The sequence below is a fragment of the Pogona vitticeps genome, chromosome 2 (genome assembly GCF_051106095.1).
Source record: "Pogona vitticeps strain Pit_001003342236 chromosome 2, PviZW2.1, whole genome shotgun sequence".
Classification (NCBI taxonomy): domain Eukaryota; kingdom Metazoa; phylum Chordata; class Lepidosauria; order Squamata; family Agamidae; genus Pogona; species Pogona vitticeps.
This window is the reverse complement of record NC_135784.1, coordinates 98,270,570-98,294,171: the sequence shown is the minus strand read 5'-3', so window position 1 is coordinate 98,294,171 and position 23,602 is coordinate 98,270,570. Positions and strand designations below refer to the sequence as shown.

General features: G+C 41.2%; 1 non-coding gene across 1 annotated transcript; it reads right to left on the bottom strand.

Annotated features, from left to right (window-relative positions):
* Positions 1 to 5,184: 5,184 nt before the first annotated feature.
* On the bottom strand, positions 5,185 to 5,291 carry LOC140705258 (U6 spliceosomal RNA). The gene has a single exon (XR_012084688.2). It is a non-coding gene; the product is annotated as a U6 spliceosomal RNA (small nuclear RNA).
* Between the last annotated feature and the right edge of the window lie 18,311 nt (positions 5,292 to 23,602).

The window sequence follows — 23,602 nt, the reverse complement described above, 5'->3', positions numbered from 1 at the left end:
CAGTGGTGGCCAAGGGCACCAAAGCAGAGCACATCACTTGCTTCTGCCACTGGAAGCAAAGGAGGTGGTTTGGGGTCTCCCACCAGCTATTCATTGCTGGGCTCTGAAGGGTCCTCCTTGGAGCCAAGGCACTAGAGCAGGGGCCCCCTGGTAAATCATCTTAGATCAGTGGGGAGCTCCACACCTTCTCCTCCAGAGATGGGAGTAGGATAATATGCTCAAATCCAGTGGCGTAAGCAGCCTCTACTTGCCACTATTGGTCATTATTGTACCACCATGGCTTCTCTCTCTCTCTCTCTCTCTCTCTCTCTCTCTCTCTCTCTCTCTCTCTCTCTCTCTCTCTCTCTCTCACACACACACACACACACACACACACACACACACACACACACACACACACACACACAAAGTAACCTGCCTTAATCTTTGTTTGACTGTATATGCCCTGCCACCACTTGTACTGCCATTGCTCTTTCCTTTTTTCAAAACTGAGTGCCTTCCACTCACTCACTCCCTCTCTCTGTCTTTGTTGAGGGGGTGACGATGCTGCTCCTTTCTCTCCCTCTGAATCTTGCGTGGGGACCGTGCTTCTCATTTTTTGCATCTGTCTCTACCTCCTATGATAGGAGTCAAAGAAATGCTTCCTGCCTTTGGGGGTATGTAGGTGGATCTTAGGGGTCATGGTGACCAGTATACTGCTTCCCAGCTCAAGCAGAGAACATGGGCCACCCTTGCCTTTCAGGCTGGCCAAACAAGTCTGAATGTCAACACCTCTCCCCAATAAAATTAATACATTCATTTTTAAAGTGTATTGTGTTAAAGAAGGTTCATTGAATCAATGAACGTGGTGAGCCAGCACTTAGTAATATTCATTGAATCCTTTGGTCTACTCTACTGACAAAAAACATTGGATTTAAGTCATTGTGATGAGATTGGGGTATTTTATGTTACACAAACTTTGTTTCAACTTGGTAAAGCTTGACCCAAGACGTGTATGTCACCTGAAACAAAACAAAAAAGAGGTTGTTTAAAAAAAAAAACAATTAATAGCAAACACTTTAGGCATCCATTTTGGTTCGGGACATTCATAGATTAGAAAGGGTTGTTCAACCCTTGCCACCCTTCTGAGAATGTAAAAAGATCCCCCTCTCACTCTACACAAAATCACCCAGTGGTGTTAAGAGGACTCCCCCAGCTGCCCCATTGTCAACAGGAACTCAAGAAGGAGGAATGTTATCAGGCTTGCTGCCAGGATGGGAAGTACTAAAGAGTTTCTCCTCTGTGCTCAGCTGTTCTAACTCCACCCCTCTCAAAACAAAGCAAAAAACAACAACAACCCACAAACCCTTAGAATAACATGAAAAGTATCTCACATGATACCTCAGGCAACATATTTGAACCTATGTCCCTATTTAATTTCAGCAGAGGGTTAACAAGGAGGGTTAACTGTCCTGTAATCTGCCAGACACATCTAGCCTAGCATATTCAATTGTTAGTGAAATAGAGAGGATACATTGTCATGAAAAAGAGCTAGAACTGCTAAGGAATGTGGTTATCTAAGGACACTCTGACATTTGGAAGCCATCCTGAGGCCAGAAACAGGAATGAGCCTGGTTCCTTCTAGAGGGTCTTAGTGAGTAGACTGTTTTCTCTGCAATGTCTGCATCATGGCTGCACTCAATTGTAAATAAATGCAAACAGTAGGAAATACTGTACTCCATCCAAATGTAGAAGACGTGATGCTCATATTTAAACATTCAGTGCACGGTTTCGTGAATAAAACTTCACTTCAAACAGGCATAGGGTAGAAAAATGATAAATGAATGTCCCAAAATGGTTATGCCAAAGATCTGCCAGGCTTATTACTCGAGGTGAGCTGAGAGCTGTCTTTTCTTCTGTGATGGCCTTCTACTTACAAAATGAAACCCTGGAAAGTGCTCTATTCAGGGACATTAATTCCCACTGCTTTAAAAATCTGAACCTGTGTTACAATGTTTCTAATAACTTGATGCTTCCTTTTCCTCTCCATCTGTGTACATACTGAGATGTGTGTGACACTGAGAAAACAACCCTTTAAATAAGCTTGGAAAGCTTATTAGTGTTGCCAGAAGTTGAATGTGACTTGATGGCACACAACAACGATGTGTGTAAAGTACTTTTTTAAAAGGTGACTATATACAGTATGTACCAATGTCACACACATCTCAATGAGTCTCCCTGGCCAAGGGGGGATTTTTAACCCACTTTTCCTCAGTTCTCTGTCACTCTACCCACTACAGCACACTGACTATCTACTCATCAATACCATCTCCAACTTCTACATGGGCTCTCAGGCTGAGGGCTAAAAATGGAAGGAAGGAAGGAAGTTTTCTTAATTTTTTAAAAAATATTTTCTTTGCCTTAGTGTAAAGTGCAGACCAAAACTACAGCTGCAGGTACAGTAGTTTCTTAATCAGTGTTACACACAAGGCAAATACATTTTTTATGTTAATTTAAGTCATTCAACACATTAACAATGGTCTAGCAGAGACAAAATAATAATAATAATAATAATAATAATAATAATAATAATAATAATAATAATAATAATAATAATAATAATAATAATAATAATAATAATAATAATAGTTGTTGTTGTTGTTGTTGTTATTGTTGTTGTTGTTATTGTTGTTGTTGTTGTTGTTGTTGTTGTTGTTATTATTATTATTATTATTATTATTATTATTATTATTATTATTATTATTATTATTATTATTATTATTATTATTATTATTATTATTATTATTATTATTATTATTATGCAGAGGAACAGGGGAAGTACTCAATTTGCTTATATCCTGAAGTTGCTTCCTTTGATCCATGATATAAAGAATGACAAAGTGTAAGTAGAACACTTTGTGATGTGCATTGTATATGCCACAGGAAGGGAATCAAGCCTGTTTAAAATGGTCCCAAATTAACTTGTGAGCTAGTCTAGTGTGGGGTGGCACTTGCCTGGCTCATGACTGAGTGGTAGTGTGAACTTTGGTAAAGGTATTGATTGCCACAAGGTTGCACAGACTGTATGGCATTCAAATGATCTTTGCTTAACTATTCATATTCAGAAATCATTATTAATACCCAAAGGTTGATAAACACAAACAATTAAAGCACCAGGTAACAGAGATACAGCAGAATTTTTCCTCTATAAACTCAAGAACTGGCATGCCTGCTGGCTGTTTCAGGCATCTCATACCATTTGCAAACAATTTGTTTTTGTTTGTTTTCTAAAAGTTAATTAACTTGTTTGCAGGCATTTTCTGGAGTAACCACAGAACAGAGTGCTTTCTTATCTATGTTATTTGTAAAGAAACTATTTTCCAGTTTGTACATTCCATACTTCGTTAGGCTCATTTCTCATCTGCAGTTTAGCAACAAGATCATTTGGTTCCATTCTAATAGGAAGAGCAAAACATTTAAAATATTTTTCCCTCTAAGAATTTTATATTCACATTGTACAAATTGTATGCTAGTGGTCCTTTGAACAAGACAGGTGTGTGGTACCATCCCAGGTCTGCCTTAATAATACAACCACTCTTTTGGAAATGCTAGAAGGGATATTTTTTAAAAAAGGACATTTCCCCAGAGCCTAGCTGAACTTAATGAGGAGCAATAAGATGGCTTGATAATCAAGTTTTTTATTTTCACAGTCACTCAGCTAAAGGCTACTCTAGATGGGAGGGTAGCAGAGTCATGTCAAGACAAGGTCCTTAACTGATTGCTATATTCCTAAACAAAACAGATGCTGCTTATGGTTTCTTCTTCATTGAGGCCCATGACACAGCAGTTACATTGCACTACTGCAAGCAAGCCTCTGCTCATGAGCTGAATTCAGTCCTGATGGCTTCAGGTCGCCAGCTCAAGGTTGACTCAGACTTCCATTCTCCCAAAGTCAGTAAAATGAGTACCTGGCTTGGTCAGGGGCAAAGTGTTGCTTGCATAATAACTTTGTAAACAACCCAGGGCATGCTTTAGCACTATGGGGTGATATATGTCAAAAGAACAACAATAACATATCCCCTTCCACCTTTTGAACAGTTTTCTCTCCCTGAGACTTTGTAAAGTGTTGGTTGGAAAAGGTTCAACTTTCCTAATTTCCATCTGAGGATAAGTTGAAATTAACCCATTGTCTTAGCACCACCGCGCTTTCTTGCCTGTTTCTTTTTTTCCCCCTTTCTTTTTTTAAATGATTTTTATTTATACAAAATAAACCTACTGCTAAACAAAAAAGAAAACCTATATGAAAAAAACAATACAATACAATACAATACAATACAATTACCCATGTGTTCCCATCACCTTCAGGACTAGCATTGCACTTTGTTCCATCCATTTTCACTCCAAAATTTCATTGTTTCTTCCCTTGGTGTATACTCCTTCCCTCTCCGAAATACATGTTCCAAAAATACATTCCATATTTTCTTAAAATCATTATTTTTCAATTGGCCTCTTTTTATTTTCACATCACATGTCAGTTTGTCGTTAATTGCCATGTTCCATAATTCTCTATACCATTCCTCCAAGTTAAATTGATTATCACTTCTCCAGTTTCTTGCAAAAATTATCCTTGTAGCCATAAACATTATTACTATTAAATCCTTATTTTCTTTCAACAATTATCTTTCTTAATCACATTCAACAAGGCTATTAACGGAGACATTTGAATATTCAATCCAATTATTTCAGATATTTCTTTAAAAATTAAATTCCATTCTTTCTTTCTTTTTTCACATAACCACCACATATGTAAATACGTCCCCTTCTCTTTTTTACAGCTCCAACATAATGTTGACACACTTGTATCCATTATATTCATTTTGACCAGCGTTAAATACCATCTCCATATTATTTTATAACAATTTTCTTTTATCCTTACTGACATGTTCTTCATAATTCTCTGATCCCCATATTTTATCCCATTCTTCTCCTATTGCTTCTTTGTTCAAATTATTTTGCCATTGCATTTTTAATCCTAGTATACCCTGTTCAGCTTGGATTAATAATTTATATATTTGGTTTACCATTCCTTTTCTTTCTGTCTTTTCCTCTAATTTCAATCTTTTTTCTATAATCTCTTCAAATTTTGTCATTTTTCTGCCTTTCCCTTCTTTAGCATACCATTCACTTGTCCACCTTTCTAACTGGAAAAATATGGAACGCTTCACGAATTTGCGTGTCATCCTTGCGCAGGGGCCATGCTTATCTTCTCTGTATCGTTCCAATTTTAGTATATGTGCTGCCGAAGCGAGCACTCTTGCCTGGTTCTTCAAGCACTGTATATGTGCTGGCTCATCAGTTTCTGAAAAATTGTTGTAGCTGATGACATCAATTAGCCTTACATTGTGTAAGGCAACAGGATATCAGTCCGGGGGTCACCCATGGAGGCTTCCTATGGTATTCTCATGATTTTTTACAAAGTTCTCTATAGGTTTTTTGACATCAGTAGAAAATACTGGTGGCAATGAACCTCCACACTTCTTGAAGATGCAGTGAAAAGCTCTTATATATGAGAAAAGGTCATCAGTAATGGTAGTAATAATACACCAAGAATGCACATGACCACTTCAGTTGTTCCATTTCTCCCAACAAAAACCTTGTAGGACAGGTTTAGTTGAGAAGCAATAACTATTGAAAGGTTGCCAGGCGAGGTTCACGACTAAGCAGGGATTTGAATGTACAGTAGAGGTCTTCTTTCCCAAGTCTATCCATTACATTACACTGGCTCCCTTCAATAATAAATAATCATGTGCTATCAAATCAGTTCTAACCTGTGGTGATCCTTGTTCAAGGTTTCTCAGGTAGAGAGTTCTCAGGTTTACCATCCCCTTCTTCTGGGGGCTTCTTGGGACTGTGCATCTTGGCCACAGTCACACAGGCTGGCTTTACTTGCAGGAGACACAGTGGGAAATCAAATTTCCAACTTCTGGCTCAAAGCCAGGAACCTAAACCACTGAGCTATCTAGCCATCCTGGAAGTCTGTGAAGGCTAACCACAGTCAGAATGCAGATTACACCTTTGAACAGAGCTAGGATCTCCCGCCAGCTGCTCCGTTTGTACAGGAGAGCCTCTATTTTCTCCCCATATTCTTTCTTGTTTTGGTTTTGAGTTCTTGGAGTCTTTTTAAATCTTTATTCTTTCCTTTGTTCTTAAGACCCAGACTGGAAGTCTGCCAGATCTTGGCCCCATTAGGACAAAATATGAACTTCTGCAAGTCTTGTCATGATGAGCAAATGCACTCTTTAGCTACTTAAAGACGTCAAAGTCCATTGTCTTGTCTGTGAATACCAGACGTGGTCTTTCCATACCTTGTAATCGAGAACATGAGGAGATATTAAGCAGAAGCTGTCATACTTCTAAACCCACCCAGCTCTTAACAATAACATGCCGCTTTTAAAAATGAGAGAGTGGGTAAACAAATGCTCTGTTCCAGTTGAATGTTGATAAACTGAATTCTAAATACTCCATTAAGAGATTTTTTACAGATTTCCATCTTTGCAGGCATTTCCGTTCACATTCCTTTTAATTACTCTTGGCTTTGCCCGCTGTGGGTACCCACCCCTGCATGCCCATGTTCTCTTTTAAGCATTTATTTGCTTGGCATTGAGGATGTAAGTGCCAACAGGAATCTTAGGATCAAGAACTGTCCAACGTGTGTTGAAGCAGCGAGGAGAGAGATTGAATTTACACATATTTTGTGCCCACTTTGCAGGGGTGCTCCATAAAGTGTTCCCAGTTAACATTTCGAAGAAAATAATTAGCAGTGGCGAGCAATAGATCTCTGCAGCAAGTCAAACAAGTGCCTCTCTCCTGATGGATGTCTACAGGCACATTATTTAAAGAGTGTCTGGAATGGTTAAAAGAACCGGCATTCCCCCAAACCTTTTCTGCTTAATCCTTCATTAAGGAGTCGATGGGGACTAGCACAGGCTCTGCCCAGGCTTGATGTGTCTCCTTGTTCGTGGCTTGCCCTGGACAAGAGAGATCCATCCAGGTGGTAAGACACTACAACATAATAGCTTTAACCTGCATTTGCATTCTCACGTTCAAGACCTTTGCCATATAAAATAACTTACAGTGCTCTGTACTGTTTTGAATTTAGAATCGCTGTTACAACAGCAGCAAGGAACGCCCAAGACAGGAACAAGCACATCTTGAAAGGAAGGCTGGTTCAGCAGTGGAGTCAATCTGGTGGACTCCTATTTTGGAAACTGGGGGGGAAAGTTGGGGGACGCATTCATTGTTTCAGGTGTATCCTCTGTTGCGTACAGAGCTCAGCCGCTAAAAATATTGCCGCACAGCAAGGGTAAGCCAAACATCCCATGGAAATAGCTGGGCAATGCCTTGCAATAGATAGGGTTGCCAACTCAGTAACTTCCCATCTCCTGTAATCTCAGGCCTGAAACCTGACACCAGGAAATGGGCCCTTATGTAGCAGTGATAGAACAAAGTGTGCCCACGCATGGATGCATGAGAGAATGGGATAAACAAGATGGGTCTCCTGCACCGTCTCCTGAATAACTGTTATGTGCACAACACATGCAAACACCTTCACACTGAGGCAGCTTGGAGGAGATGGGCACCCTGTCAATAAAGCCACCATACCTGGGGGAAAAAATCAATCTTCTCCTCCCGCAAGCCTCACCATGAAATCTGGTCTCTGCCTTGAGACCCAAGTGTGGAGAGGAACCGATTGACATGGTCAAGCCTGGAAGTGAGCCGTCCCCTCTGCCTTGAGACCCGAGCAATTATGCAAGCCTTCAGCCAGCATCCTGAGGCCTGGCAACCTTAGGTTGAACAAGCTGAAACCAATTTTTTCCACAAGCATTTAAATCCTTGCGCCAGCAGAATTATGCAGTTGTGTGCAACCTCTGGTTTGATCTGTGCCCCTTTCTGTATAAAACAGTATTTCTCAGAGAACCTCTATGGATGGTCTTCTACCACAGTGGTTCTTAACGTGGGCGATAATGCCCCCCAGGGGGCGATTTCATTTTTCATGGGGGCGGTAGAACGAAAAGGGGCGGCATGGGGGCGCTGGAGCAGAAGGGGGGGCGGTAGGGGGGCGCTGGAGCAAGCCAAACCTGTGAAGATGGCTGCAGCCTTTTTACAGTGTGCATGAATATATATTTTCCTCCAATTTTAATTTAGTTTCAGACTTTTTGTCTTGAAATTTTTAGTTCCTGCATTTGTTTTTATGCCCTTTTTATATTTCTTTTTGCATCTTAAAATTCACTTTTTTGGGGGGCATTTCATTTTCTTGGAATTTAATTTTGTTTTCAGGGGTCATTGGATTTAAGTGTCTTAAATAAATAAATAAATAAATAAATAAATAAATAAATAAATAAATAAATAAATAAATAAATAAATAAATAAATAAATAAATAAATAAATAAATAAGTTATCACCGCGGGAAGGGGGGCGATGATAACTTCCTCAATGGCTCAAGGGGGTGTTTCTTTCAAAAAGGTTAAGAACCACTGTTCTACCACATTCACAACCAATCTCTAGCCTTTTCTCTTTCACTTTCTTAATTTTTCAAAAAAATCTTCCTCTCTCTCCTTCTGAGTCTCTTCCAGGACAACCTGCTGTAAGCAGCTTTGGTCAGGTGTCACATGGAATATTGTGTCCAGTTCTTGGCACTCTGCACATTAAGAGGGACATAAAAAGCTGGAACATGCCCTGAGGAGAGTGCTCAAGATGGTAAAGGACCTACAAATGTACAAACCAAACCTATTGAGAGGATTGGTTATGTTTACCTTTAAGAAGAAGTGAGAGGTGATATGATGGACATATTCAATTGTCTGAAAGGCTGTCATATGGAAGACAGAATAAGCTTGCCTTCTGCAACTCCAAAGAGTAAGATCTGAACTCATAATCATCATCCCCTTGGAACTGCAGATCTAGAAGGGACCCTATTGATAATTGAGTCTAACCCCTGTCAAGGAGGCACAGCAGAGAATCAAACTCCTAACCTCTGGCTCCACAGCCAGATACCTAACTACCAAATTAAAAAAATTAAAATTAGAAGAAAGAATTTCTTTAAAGATTAGGTACAACTTTCTATTGCTAATGGTGGCTAAACAGTGCAGTGGGCTACCTGGAAAGGTAGTGAGCCTCACCAACCTCTCCAGGGTTGATGGTTGAGGTTCCCTCCTGCATCCTCTGATCCATGAAGTCAACATCAGCAGGTTCAAAAAAAGAGAAAGGTTTGTTGTAACATAGCAGTTGGTTTTGGTTCTTACAACATTCCAGGGCTAGTTACCTGCAATAGCCCTAGCTTAGATGTCTCTTGTCCCACAACTCAGGTTAACAACACTGAGGTATGAGGTCCACAGACTGTCCTATGAAGATCCTGAAGGTGGGGGCCTGATAGACTATGGAAGTGATAGAAGTGAAGGCCAGTTGCCTGTAGTGAAGGGAGAACATGTGACATATGGTAGGCCCTGATAGACTATGGTTCTCAATTAGTGTTCTCCTGCTCCTGCTCCTGCTAGTGCCTTCCTATCTGCCAGTGTGGGCTCCACTGCTTCATCTATTTATTATGTGCTTGTTTTATTTACAGGCCCCCTTCCTCCCAACAAGGGGATTTTCTCCCGATCTACAGCACTCCTTTCCATAGGGCCTGAGCTGGGGCTAGATGGCCCAGCAAGCATGCTCTTCCCAACATGCTCCTCACACCTACATTGAAGGGTTTTTTTAAAAATGTGTTTGTTTGTTGAAGGTCAAGGAGGCTTTAGTGTTGTTCAGGGCTTGGACTCGTGACTCTTAGAATTTCCTCCCGTTCTAAAATTCCATGATTCAGCCTGGTTCCATCAAGTGATAGCATCCTCAAGATAAGACCTGGAGAGATGATCACCCAAGTCTGTAATTCAGTGGCTGAAATCCTGTACACACTTGAGAAGAAGTCCTAACGAAGTCATTGAGAGTTGCCTCTGAGTAAGCATTAGGACTCCTTTATTTACTGCCACCTATACACTAAGTGCCTTTCAGCAGGTTAGATTTCTATGTCCCTAGTAGCTCCTTTTTTCCCTTAAGGGTGTTAACATACTTATCATAAGGTTCATAGCAAAATGTGAAGTTAGGTCATGAGAGAAGCCAGGACACCAACTTCATTACTGTGGACTGTGTCTGACCAAAAATTTTCTGAGCGCCTGTGGAGTCAAATAATCCAAACAACATTTGTAACTTTCGGTGAACAAGAGGTGTTTCTTTCGAGAACACCCTGACAAGATTTGCACCTTTGAAAAAGTAGCTTGTAAATGTTTTTGAAATAAAATGACTGAATGAGTTTTACTTATTGTCCCAAGGAGAAGAGCATAACAGCACTACTTAGTTGGTAGCCGCCTAGAGTGGTCGTTTGACCAGATAGGTGGGATATAAATAAATAAATAAATAAATAAATAAATAAATAAATAAATAAATAAATAAATAAATAAATAAATAAATAAATAAATAAATAAATAAATACTTATAAGGCTACCAAAAGGACCGGTGTCTAAATGGAACTATAAGGAAAATCATAACAACCAAATAGAAGAATGCATTCAGAACACATGAGAACATGACAAGTCAGATCTACTGGAAGCAAGAAGCTTTATTATAGCAAATATACCTTCAGAAATTATCCTTAGGGCTGTAACTACCATGGCATATCTGAGGCAAAAGCTTAGGGCACTGAAGTTCAGAGATTGCAGAAGTACTGGGTGTGGTGAATGCAGAGTTCCTTCTCGCCACCATTGCCCTCAGCCCTGTTGCATTCTGCTCGCAAGGGCTGCCCCACTGAGGGGCAGAGAGGGAGGCATCCTACAACCTTTCGTTATGGACAACATCACTGCCATGCCCTTCCCTGCATGTTTGGTGTCAGAAGAGGAAGAGAGAGGTGGCACCATGGGGCTGCCTTTAGCCTCGACAGTTGATTCTATTACTCCTTTTAGGGTCAAGAAAAAACAGAGAATGTCCAGAAAAATGTCATGAAACTATTGCCCCAGATAATTTCACTGGAACTTATCATCTCTTGTACTCTGACTTGACTTCAAGAGGCCTCCTGGGAGTCAATTTTGTGTGGGTGGTTTTTTTTGTTTTGTTTGTTTGGTTGGTTGGTTGGTTTTTTTGAAGAAAATAAAAATCTTAGAAGAGCAGTCACCACTTCCTCTCATGGCATGCATGCTGGTTGAGGAAGCATCATCAAATGCCTCCTGCAATGGAGACGTAGACTTGCCTCTCCACAGTGAGGAAGCTCAGTAAAGATGGTTGGCAGCAGTTTGCTCCCCCTCTCCAAAGATGCAAAAGAGCTCACTCTACCCCTGGGTGCAGCTAAGCAAAAATACAAGGAGGAAGGAATGTAGCCTCCTTTCCTCTGGGTAAGCAAGCAAGAAGCACCCACAGCAACAGAAGCGGCCATTCTCATCCTTCCTCCTTTTCCAGCCCATCCCTCCTTTCCCTAAAGATCGTGCCACTGGAAGGCCAAAAGCCTGTGGGAGAGACCCAGGCCCAAGCCTGCCAGGTGGGTTCCTGCAGAAGCACCCATTTTCAGATGAGTGGAGGGGAAGAGAGAGAGAAAAATGGATCCATCATCCTGAAAATAATACTGCCTCTTTTTTACTGTTTCCTCCTTCTCCAGTGACAAATTTACCTCTTTGTGTTCTAAACCTCCCCTTCCTTCCATTCCTCTATTTGTGCCACTTTTTCAAACCCCCCCCCATTCTAGTCTACACCTTGAGAAAGTCGTAATTGGATATCTAGCCCCATCCCCCTTCTTTTTTAAGGGTCTGGGGCAAATTGCAACCTGTTATACAGGTACAATTGAATAGATTTGGAGGGCAAAGATGTAGTGGAGTCTCCTGTTCTCTTCTACTCCCAGCCACGCCTCCTTCTGTGCTCTGAGCTGGCTCCCTCGTTGCAACACAGAATATAATATCAGAGTTACTACTGCCATCCCCACCAACACCCTCCACGGTGAAAAAATCCCCTTCCTGGTTTATTTGAGCAACGTGTCAATCTGCTTAAAAGTCCTCTCAGCCAGGGGTGACTTGGACGTGCATTAAAGAGGTAACAGCCGCATTGTAAACAGTGAAAATGCATCATCCTTGCAGCTGCCCAGCTCAAGTGGTTTCTTTGCCAACTGGGAGGAGAAAGCGCTTATCACCACTTTCCGTCTCATCCCTATCACAGCCTTATTATTAATCCGATGCCTGCTTTCCACCTGTTTTTGCTGCCTCAGCCTCCTCTCCCCTGTCTTCCTCTGGCCTATCCTGACCCTGTGCTTGAAGTCCTCTGAGACACTGTGTGCATTCCTCCTTATTAGTTCTTCATCTTCTCCAATGCTAACCACTCTTTATTACAATGCCTTCCGATCAATCTGCATCTCATTGGTTCAGAGTTAAAGAACAGGCACACCATTCTTCTTCATCAATACCTGTATGACGAAGGTTTGCATCTGCCTAATTCATCTACATTCTCCTCTTCCTTCAAGAAGTCCAGTGTGACATGTACAGTGTTATTCCCCTTTATCTTTGCAACAGAAGGCTAGACTGAGATCTACTGTCTTGCCATACTTGTTTCTTCCACTTTTTAAGTGTCTGGAACCCCATAAATTCCAGCTGGATTTGTCTGCCAGTCAAAAATTTGTAATTACAAAAGAAGAAGAGAGTGAACCTGTGGTGGTAGATGCAAAATACCCCCTCCCCCCCAATTTTATAAGCACAGCCCGGCAAACAGCTCTGAAAGGATGGAGGGGAAACATAAATGATATCGTTGATTTGAGGCCATATTTCATGCAGCTTGTCACAGGTGCCAAAATTCCTAACTATGGCCCTGATTATTCTTGTAATTTCATCATTAAGATGACAACAAACCTATACACTCTTGCTTCTTGCAAAACCCTGCTGAGTTCAATAGCTCTTACTACTGGGTAGATTTATATAGGATTATATGGAAAGCTGACACAAACCTATTACTTCTCATCTGCTCCTTCCTCTACTACACTGTTGTTGTACTTAATCAATAATTTGTTCACCAGTTCCAATGCCTTGAGCATTCTAAGGACAGGCGCTAATTTTTGCCCACCATTCGATAAACTATTGACTCAAATAAACTCCAGGGGATAAAAGGATATAGACTGGTTGAGAGGAACCATGTTCCTTGAATTTATGGGTAGAATTTTGCTGCCACCTGTTGTCTGAACATAGGAATGACAAATCTGTACTATCTTCTGCCAGCCTTCCGTCCATCAACATGTTACATTATAGTCAAAATGTAAGTTGTCTGTTCACCACCCTTCAAGTTGTATAAGGTGAAGAAAGAAGAGCATCAGCATTGAACTGTTGGATAGCTGGGAACTGCTTCAGTTCTAACATATGCATAGATCCCAGTGCAGGACACTGTGACATTCATTCCCTGTGACAAGCTGCTTCTTTCTCTGCAACATGATTTCCTTAGAGATGCATGCTTCAGCAATCAAAATTTCAAATTAAGCCCATGTTTACCTTCCAATAACAAAACAAGCCATGCTGGAATGTGCTAAAACTGACATCTTTCATCCCCTAGGGAGCACCACTTCTAAATACAGTATGGACTAAGCATGTTGTCTAGTATATCCATAAGTATGCCTAACAATGTGATGTTGGAGCTGGTCCCTGTCTCGACTAGACACCACTGAGGACACCTATCTGGACTAGACACCTTTCTAAACTACATGCCAGGCAATTGCCACCTTGGCTTGGGAACTGTTAGAGTTTTGGTTCAAAAAAGTACTGCTATAAAAGGCTGCATTTGTATCTTGCATTATTCTCCTATATTATTTGATTTGTAAAGTGGGAAATGTTCAGGTGCTATTGCTAATATTCAAACACATCTAGATGTCACACTTTCTGACCGGAGGAGCCAATTTATGATATTAATGAGGAAGAGGATGATGTATGTAAGGGTTTACAGGAAAACTGACAGATACAGATCGATCTGTGTTGTCAAGGGGCTTGTGTTCTAACATATGCACTGGGGAAAAGAGTACATGGGAAGGAGAGGTACTGTAGATGGATAGGAACATGAAATGGCTTCACACTGACAAAGAAAAGGCATGCCACACAATTTCTGGTGCTCTCTCTCTCTCCCCCACCCCCAATTGTGGCTTCAGCATCAAACTATTACAATGAGGCGAAAATCCTGTTGTGCATCTCTGCCGACGCAGCAGGAATGACACAACTGTTAAACTTTCAGTGATTAAAGGCTTCCCATGGTGGATTCAGGGTGCATGCAGCTTCCGTGCATTATCTAAGAGCACTGGCAGTTTGCAAGAGGCACCCTCTTTTAGTCAATATTTTTGTCGTTAGCCCTGTGGTTAGCCCTGCATCAATGATTGAGAATATTTAAAAAATCAAGGATATTCTTCTCTGCCCCTATTTACTTAAACATAAAGTAGAGTTTGGAGAAATTACTTTTTTGGACTATAGTTCCCAGAGTCCCATCCAGCAAGACCACAGGAGGATTCTAAGAATTATGTTCCAAAGAAAGAGTGTAATAGAGAGTTAATCGTTGTATAATGAGGATAGCTCAGTCTCTGGCTGCAGAGTGAGAGGTTGGGAGTTTGATTGCCCACCTTGATAGGGGCTGGACATGATGATCCAGAGGTCCCCCCCCCACAGCTCAGCAGTTCTAAGAGAAAGAGGAGGATGAAATGTTTCTTCATATCATTGGAGCACTGATAATCTCTAATAAAGTTTTTATTAATTTTATTGATTTTTTAAAAATAATTACTGTACATATCTAAACAACATGTAGAAGTTCTGTCCTTTCCTTGAGAGAAAAATAAACAAGAATTCTTTTTTCTTAATTACACCTGCCCAGGTGTTGAATTTACTCCCCAAAAGATGTGCATAGGGCCGTGTTTTGGTAAGAACATAGAGAGGGCTTTTTTTATTTCACTATTCTTGCTGATGCCCAATCACTTGACTGAGGGACTCTGAAGTTTCTTCAGGTGCAGAAGCCCAGAGCAAGCAGCTGTTGGACGGAATCCCACACATTCAGTAGGGGGTTTGCAAGACCTAAAAACAGAGACGCTGTCTGTCAAGAAACTAAATTTGTTTCTGCTCTCTTAGGTCAGAAGCTCTTTGGAGCCCATGCAGTCAATATAATATCAGACAAGGGTATTCTCATGCTTTTCTACAGTGTTTCAACTTCTCACTTGGTTTCTCAATTTTCCTTCCACGGTAATAATTACAAGCCTCTCTGTTTTCTCAAGGTTTGATTAATAATAATACAATACAAACTAAATATATGATAAGGAGCAGAGAGGAGGCAGTGAGGGGCCGGGCAACTGTGGACTTCCAGATGTTTTCAAACTGCAGTTCTCATCATTTCTCACCACTGACTTTGCTAGTTAACCCGAGGTGCCTCTGCCTGGCCCAAGGAGAGATTGGTTTGCTTTAAAGTTTACATCCACACTGGGATTAAGAGCTAACTGTTAAGGAGAATAAATATAAAGACATTTAAAGCCAGTCATTTACCATCTCTTACTGTTGGTCTCTTACTGTGATGTACAGTGTTGGACAGTGTCACCGAAGCTACCAACATGAATTTTTCCACCTATGGCAGATTGCCCGGCTGCGGCCCTATCTCGATACGGGGGCGCTCACTGCCTTGGTGCACGCGCTCGTAATCTCAAGATTAGACCACTGTAACGTGCTCTACGTGGGGCTGCCTTTAAGGCTGATGTGGAAACTTCAGGTGGTGCAGAACGCAGCAGCCAAACTCCTCAGTGGAGTGAGAAAATTCCAGCATATTTCTCCCACGCTGGCCATGCTGCACTGGCTGCCCATTCATTTCCGCATCGACTTTAAAGTGTTAATGCTCACTTATAAGGCCCTAAACGGTTTAGGACCTTGATACTTGGCGGAACGCCTACTCCCACCAAGAGCTACCCGGATCACCCGCACGAGCCAGGAAGTGAGGCTGAGGAAAACAAAACAGAAAAAACAGAAAAAGCAGGGACGGTGATGGCCAACAGAAGGCCATGCATCGTTTGCTTGTAGCTAGGGGTCACTGTGAAATGTTTAAGGGGACTAGCTAGTTTTTAAAATATTATGTAAAAAAATTCTGTTGTACATAATTATCTCTAGGGCTGAAACTACACCACTGCAATAAACCAGTGACAGTATAATTACTGCAGGGTAGCTCCAAACAGGTCCAACCCTACACACAGCCAAGTTGTCATGCTTTTCCCCCTTTCTTTTAACCCAGTGTAAGTGGAGTGTGCCTGTGGGCACATTGGGGGCTGAGTGCAACATCAGACAATGGTTTTGTTGTTGTTTTTAAGGTGTTTATGCACATGCGTAGACATTCAGTCACCATGTATTTCCCTTTGTCCCAAGCCTGTGTATCTGCCTATGTACATTAAAATAAATGAATGAATGTAGGATGAGGGGCAGCCTCTCCCTTTCCAACTCCAGCAGAGAGCCACGTATGTTAGTTCCAGTGGTTCTTCCACAAGAGCTCCTGCACTCTTTCCCACCAAGATTTCCATGAGATCCACCACCTCTTTGGCTGAATCTTCAGATGTGCAATTTAATTAGAGGGTTGTTGTTGTTGTTGTTGTTGTTGTTGTTGTTGTTGTTGTTGTTGTTGTTGTTGTTGTTGTTGTTGTTGTTGTTGTTGTTGTTGTTTTGAATAGGCAGAAATTAGGGGAACAAACTTGAAGACATGGCCATGGGGATGGATGAATAGGGTAGTCAAAGGAGGAGCAAGGAGATGGCAAACAGTGGGTTGCAGAAGGGGAAAGTAGACATCTGATAGCAGAAAAGAGAGAGCCTGAAACTGTGGCATAAAATAAATAAGCCAGAGTAACAACAACAACAACAACAACAACAACAACAACAACAACAACAACAACAACAACAACAACAACAACAACAACAACAACAACAACAAAAGGGGTCAGGCATCATTCTGAACCATTTGGCATCATTTTCTACAACAGGTGCTGCTGCAGATTTGAGCTGTTTTTCTTCTTCTGAAGAGTGCAGTTTCAACCTAGGTCTATGAGAGATGGTTAGGATATATAGAATGGATTTGAGAGGGAGAAGAAGATACGGTACATCTTGAACACGAGCAGGTTTTCTCTGAGAGGGGTAAAGAAGACCAGACAAGGAAGAAGAGGCGAGGAATTTATCAGGGCAAAAGTTACTGTATCAAGGGAGATACAAGGATAATGGAGAAAAGTAGATGCTTGGATAAAATGGAAAATTCAATGCCATATTGCCCCAAATCTTTTTTTTTTCTCAAGGAATGTACCATGGTTTGAGGGGAGTTGTATTCCCCCCACTCTTTTAAGTTAGTACGTTTTACAACTGGGGTGGCAAAAGAGTAAAACTTCCTGTTATATTTGAGGAAGTGGACTTGTTCACAAAAACTTGCATTAAATTATAGCAGTCCTTGAAGTGCCACAACATTTCTGATTTTTTTTAAAAAAAAGATTATTTTGTGTGTGCGCTTTATACAGTAAAACAGAGTGATATTTGGCTATATTCAGATTGTTCAGATAGGGGACTGGCTGAAAAGGGATTCAGATACAGGGCTAAAGGGAAGTCCTGTGGAATAATCCCTACCAGGTGCAAGTAGCAGTAAGGTATTTTGCCTCGATACTGATTTTCACACAAAGTGACAGGAGACATCACAGCAAGCAGGCAGCCCGGTCCAGTAATTTTATTTCTTAAAGGCATTCACAGAGGGGGCGTATGAACCAGATCAATGGGACATGAGCTTTCAGCAGAAATAATTGGAGCCAATCCTGTTAAAGCTTGGTACTTTTACACCTCATTAGCTTCAGTAGAAGAACAGCCACACTTTTGGCGAAGTCATGCCTGGTATGATTAAACTCAAATGTCAACGTGGGCTTAGACAAGTCACAGAGAATTCAGATGCTTTAGGCTCTGCTGCTTTGTCTTCACCAATGGAAGTAAATTTCCGTATGTTTGTCTGTCAGTTTGTTCCCGTATCAGACAAAAACAGCTGGATTGGATTTTCACCAAATTTGGACAGCAGTTTTGGAGCATTGTGTCCAAGTACAGCTATGTGGAGCACACAAAAATAAACTTTGCCAGCCTACAAGGGCACCCCAACTATTTTTAGGGTTTACAGAGTCATGCAGAACATCATTTTAAAGATCTGAACAAATTAAATTGAGGAATGTACACATTTTTAATTATGCCATCCTATTTGGATGAGTTTGGCCAAATTCCAGGAGGCAGTGGAAGACAGGAGGGCCTGACATGCACTGGCCCATGGGGTCACGAAGAGTCAGACATGACTTAACGACTGAACAACAACAACAACAACAACAACAACAACAACAACAACATTTGGATGGGGAATTCATTGATCTCTTTGGATAAACCAAATGACTATGGGGGTGGGGAGAAAGAGAGAAACTAGAGAAAACACACACAAGGAGAAAGAAACACGCAGAAAAAGAATACAGAGAGGAGAGGGAGTATAATGGGATGGAATGGGATCCATGGCATATGAAGATGAGTCCAGAATATGGGTCCATTGGCTAGTGACTCTTAAAGTATTTGTCACTTCCTACCAAGGGGTGCAGGAGGCACTTGAAATGTGTGGGTAGATGATAAAATAACCCAGGTATTTAAGAAAATTATGTAATTCCTTTTTCAGAAATAGACTTTTAAACGTGTTTAAAATAAACTATAGGGATATTTACTAGTAAAATATATATTTCTGAATGTTGTTGTTGTTAAGTCGTGTCCGACTCTTCATGACCCAATGGACCAGAACATGCCAGGCCCTCCTGTCTTCCACTGCCTCCTGGAGTTGGATCAAATTCATGTTGGTAGCTTCGGTGACACTGTCCAGCCACCTCGTCCTCTGTCGTCCCCTTCTCCTCTTGCCTTCACACTTTCCCAACTTCAGGGTCTTTTCCAGGGAGTCTTTTCATGAGATGACCAAAGTATTGAAGCCTCAGTTTCAGGATCTGTCCTTCCAGTGAGCACTCAGGGTTGATTTCCTTCAGAACAGATAGGTTTGATCTCCTTAGTGTCCAGGGGACTCTCAAGAGCCTCCTCCAGCACCACAATTCAAAAGTATCAATTCTTCAGCGGTCAGCCTTCTTTTAAGGTCCAGCTCTCACTTCCATACAACACTACTGGAAAAGCCATAGCTTTGACTATGAGGACCTTTGTTGGCAAGGTGATGTCTCTGCTTTTTAAGATGCTGTCTAGGTTTGTCATTGCTTTTCTCCCAAGAAGCAGGCGTCTTTTAATTTCATGGCTGCTGTCACCATCTGCAATGATCATGGAGCCCAAGAAAGTAAAATCTGTCACTGCCTCTATACCTTCCCCTTCTCTTTGCCAGAAGGTGATGGGACCGGTGGCCCTGATCTTTATTTTTTTTAATGTTGAGTTTCAGACCATTTTTGGCGCTCTCTTCTTTCACCTTCATTAAGAGGTTCTTGAATTCCTCCTCGCTTTTTGCCATCAGAGTGGTATCTTCTGCATATCTGAGGTTGTTTATATTTCTTCTGGCAATCTTAATTCTGTCTTGGGATTCCTCCAGTCCAGCCTTCCGCATGATGTATTCTGCATATAAGTTAAATAAGTAGGGTGACAATATACAGCCCTGTCATACTCCTTTCCCAATTTTGAACCAATCAGTTGTTCCATATCCAGTTATAACTGTTGCTTCCTGTCCCACGTATAGATTTCTCAGGAGATACATAAGGTGGTCAGGCACTCCCATTTCTTTAAGAACTTGCCATAGTTTGCTGTGGTCGACACAGTCAAAGGCTTTTGCATAGTCAATGAAGCAGAAGTAGATGTTTTTCTGGAATTCTCTGGCTTTCTCCATAATCCAGCGCATGTTAGCAATTTGGTCTCAATTTCCTCTGCCCCTTTGAAATTCAGCTTGTACTTCTGGGAGTTCTCGGTCCACATACAGCTGAATGTAATAAACCATAAATGCTCTAAAATATAATATATTGCTGAAGCACATACAATCAGTTTTCAGGAGTAGACTGAGGAGTGACTAGCTGACTGTTTAACTTAAAACATTTGTCAGTGCCATTGATTCAACAGAATTACTCCAGTTTTGAGACTGATAGTTGGATTTAACCCCCTCATAAATATGTTAGAAGTATATTGACATGTGAAATATTTAAAAAATATACCCCTTGGTAGGAGGTGACTAGTTGGAAACATAAAGAGCCAAATCCTTTTCTGTGAAGCAGAAATACACCTAAATGCTACTCCTATTGAGTTAACGCAAGACTAAAATGCTGATGATGTTTTGGTGAAACAAGCACTTAGAGAACCTTGACTCCAATTGGCTTTGCTTACTTCAAACTGGCAGTCAAGCCTAAGCTGCTACAACCAAAACAACCACCTCTTTGGTTTGGTTTGCAGCCCAAAGCCCTCTGTGGCACCTGAAAAACTAACACATGTTTGTCTTTGAACTTGGGAAGCTGGTATTCTGGCAGGCCAGCGTCTGTGAGAATGTAAATTAATGCTGGCTTTTGGTTTGAACTTCAAAGGACTACCCAGGATGCTGCTCCTATTTCGGGGGTTGGATTTGGCACTGTGGGTGTGCCTACAAACCTCAACCTAAAACCAAAAATAGATTCACTGTCCCACTAACACTGGAGTTGCCAGTCTCCATTATGACTTTCAGATGTCCCAAGTAGAGATTCGAATACAAATATCCCCACACAGGTGGAAATAACAAGGAGGCTTCCTATCCATGGAGGCTTCCTATAGCACCATTCTCCGCAATGGATTAGCCACTCTCCAACCTAGCAGAGAAGCTTGTAATCCTGCCTCCTGCCAGGAGTGGGTAATCGATTGTCAACAACAGTGGGATAGGAAGCCTCCGCAGAGCTGGCAGCAGTGGCAAAATCGTGAGTGGACAGTCCAGCCCCATGGGACCAGACACTCATTATTTCCACCTGTGTGGAGATATTTGTATACGAATATGAATACCCCCGTCTCTAGACCCAAGACTCTTCATTTTTTATTTTTTATTTTGGCAGAAATGAGCTAAAAGGACTACCATGTTTGAAATTCCTTTTTTTAAATTACTATCTTTACTACTTTTCCTTTCTGCTCATTAGGCCAGGGGCCAGTTGTTTTTGTAGTCCCCAATGTTTGCAAAATTGTAATTTTGCATGCCTTAACCCTGAAGGTCAATGGGAGGGGGCATGTCCTACTGTTTTGCTACTTGCCACTAATTTGACTGGTAAAGTTCTTCCTGTTTCTGTCTTTGGGTCAGTCCCTTCTTCCTATTTGGTTTCTAATTGCCTGTTGTTGTTTGGCCTTCCCTGACCATGATTTGAGAAAAAAGTAAGCATGGAGCCTTTGTCCATAGCAGAAAATCCATTGCTGTCTTATTGTTGATTGTAAATACGTCTGGCAGCTGCGAGTGAACATCACTTTTCTCTTAGGATATTTAGAATCACAACTTTTTCCTAACAGAAGACTTGACTGTGTGTTCCAAGGGAGACTCTGCTAAATCTCTGATGCCTTCTTTGTGTTTCCTGCCTTGTGGTCTGCCTAACAAAAATAATAACCAAATTCCTGACATAAAACTTTTTTTAAACAAAAAACCCTCGAAACATGTTCAGTTCGAGAAATAAGCATGGGTTTTTTGTAGTTTTTTAGAGCACAGCACCCAGAAGGCTGCAGGAATTCTCCATTGCATATCCCTGTTTTACACATCCTTGTGATTCAAGGACCATCCAGTATCATACATCAGATTAGGATCTTCAAAAAAAAAAAAAGGTGACATTTGTCCAATAGATAACATTATAAAGTAGTTGCTGAAAACAGAAATCCATAGGTAGGAAGCAAGCAAGTAGAAGAGAAAAGACATTTCTCAGTTCTAGAAGGAAGTGTCTCTTTTGTCCTGTTTATTTTGCATAATTGGTAGCCTGACCAGAAACTGTAGGCAAGCATTCCAAGGCACTCTAGTTGGTATTAGAGCAGAATAGCTGTGTAGGACGTCTGTGGGCTGGCAAGCTTCCAAGCATGGTCCAACAAGTCTGAAATTAGCCACAGGTATTCGTATACAATTTGAGCTGGCAGTAGTTTAAATGACAGCAGGAAATACATTAGGTAGGTAAAAATGCTTGAACCTTAGCAGAGCACAGGAGTACATATAAAGTAGAACATGACTTGAGAGGCTGCCAGAAATCATGTCTGCTAGGTCACCCAATAAGCTGAAAGGACTTTCTGAGGTAATGGTATCCATGTAACAATTAGGATAGAACATGATTCAGTCATTAGAGAAGCCTGCATACTCCACACCCAGGTAATGGAGCTTCCTAGCACTGCCTCCTCTGTCTCTCCTTTCCTTCCATGAAAGCAACGTATCAATTACATAGCCTCTTCCAAAGGTCTATAATAATAGTAATGTGCTGTTGTGTCTATTCTGATTTATGGCAACCCTTTCCAGGGTTTTTCAGGTAGAGAATACTCAGATGTGGTTTACCATTCCCTTCTTCAGGGGGCATCCTACGACTGTGCAGCTTGCCCAAAGCTGGTTCTTTTCTCAGAAGGCACAGTGGAGAATTGAACGGCCAACCTCTGGCTCCACAGCCAGATGCCTCACTGAGCTATCCAGCCAGTCTGCCATGCAGTTAATACTGGTAAGTGGGGAAACCATAGATCCTTGAAGCCTAGGAAACAGCAGTCAAATTCAGACAATATCTTAGGTTCAATGTTATTGTCTCTCTATTGCTCCCATTGTTAGGGTTTTGGCTACAGTAGAATACGCAGAGTTATTGAAGACACTTTACCAGTTCTTCTTGTGTTGCAAGGCAGTTGTATTTACACGTATTTACAGTTATATACAGGCAGGTATCTTAACAGCACAGCAGGAACTCTTTATACAAACGGGCAGCATGCGTAGTGATAGTGGAGGAAGAGAAAGAAGCAAACACACAGTCCACTTATATGCATATACATGGCATATTTTGTCCAATCAGAAAACAGATGACTTCATGCTTTGCACCTGGTCTTCTCCTGGTTTCAAGTCATTACATCATGTCCAGAGTGATTCAGCACTCTCACATCTGTACACAATGGCAGCTCGTTAATGAAACACATATACAGGTTCAGGCTTATAAAATTTCTATACTCTGACACCCATCCACTGTGATTTGCTCTGCAGATTATTCTCTTGGTTATATTCTATTACATCTGTTATCTTTTATAGCATACACTAGAAAACATAGCCAAGGCCAAAACCATCCACTTCTTTGAGCACAAGTGGTTCATGACTGGACCGGTTCCTCCCAATTTTGGGCAGTGTGGTGAACACTGTCTGGAGAGGGGTTACTCTAAAGAGCAGCTTGCAGGCATATGATAGTTTAAACTTTTAAAAAATTGCTGTTCTACTAAGTTGTTTTCGTGTTCACTTTAAATATTCTAATACTATTAATCGCAAAATTGACATGAACCTAAAAACTCGTCTTCCTGTGAATGCTGCGGGAGTCTGCTCTTTTCCAGATTAAACTGAAGTCATCAGGCTTTGAACTAATCCACATAGGGAAGAATCAGACCCAGGAATT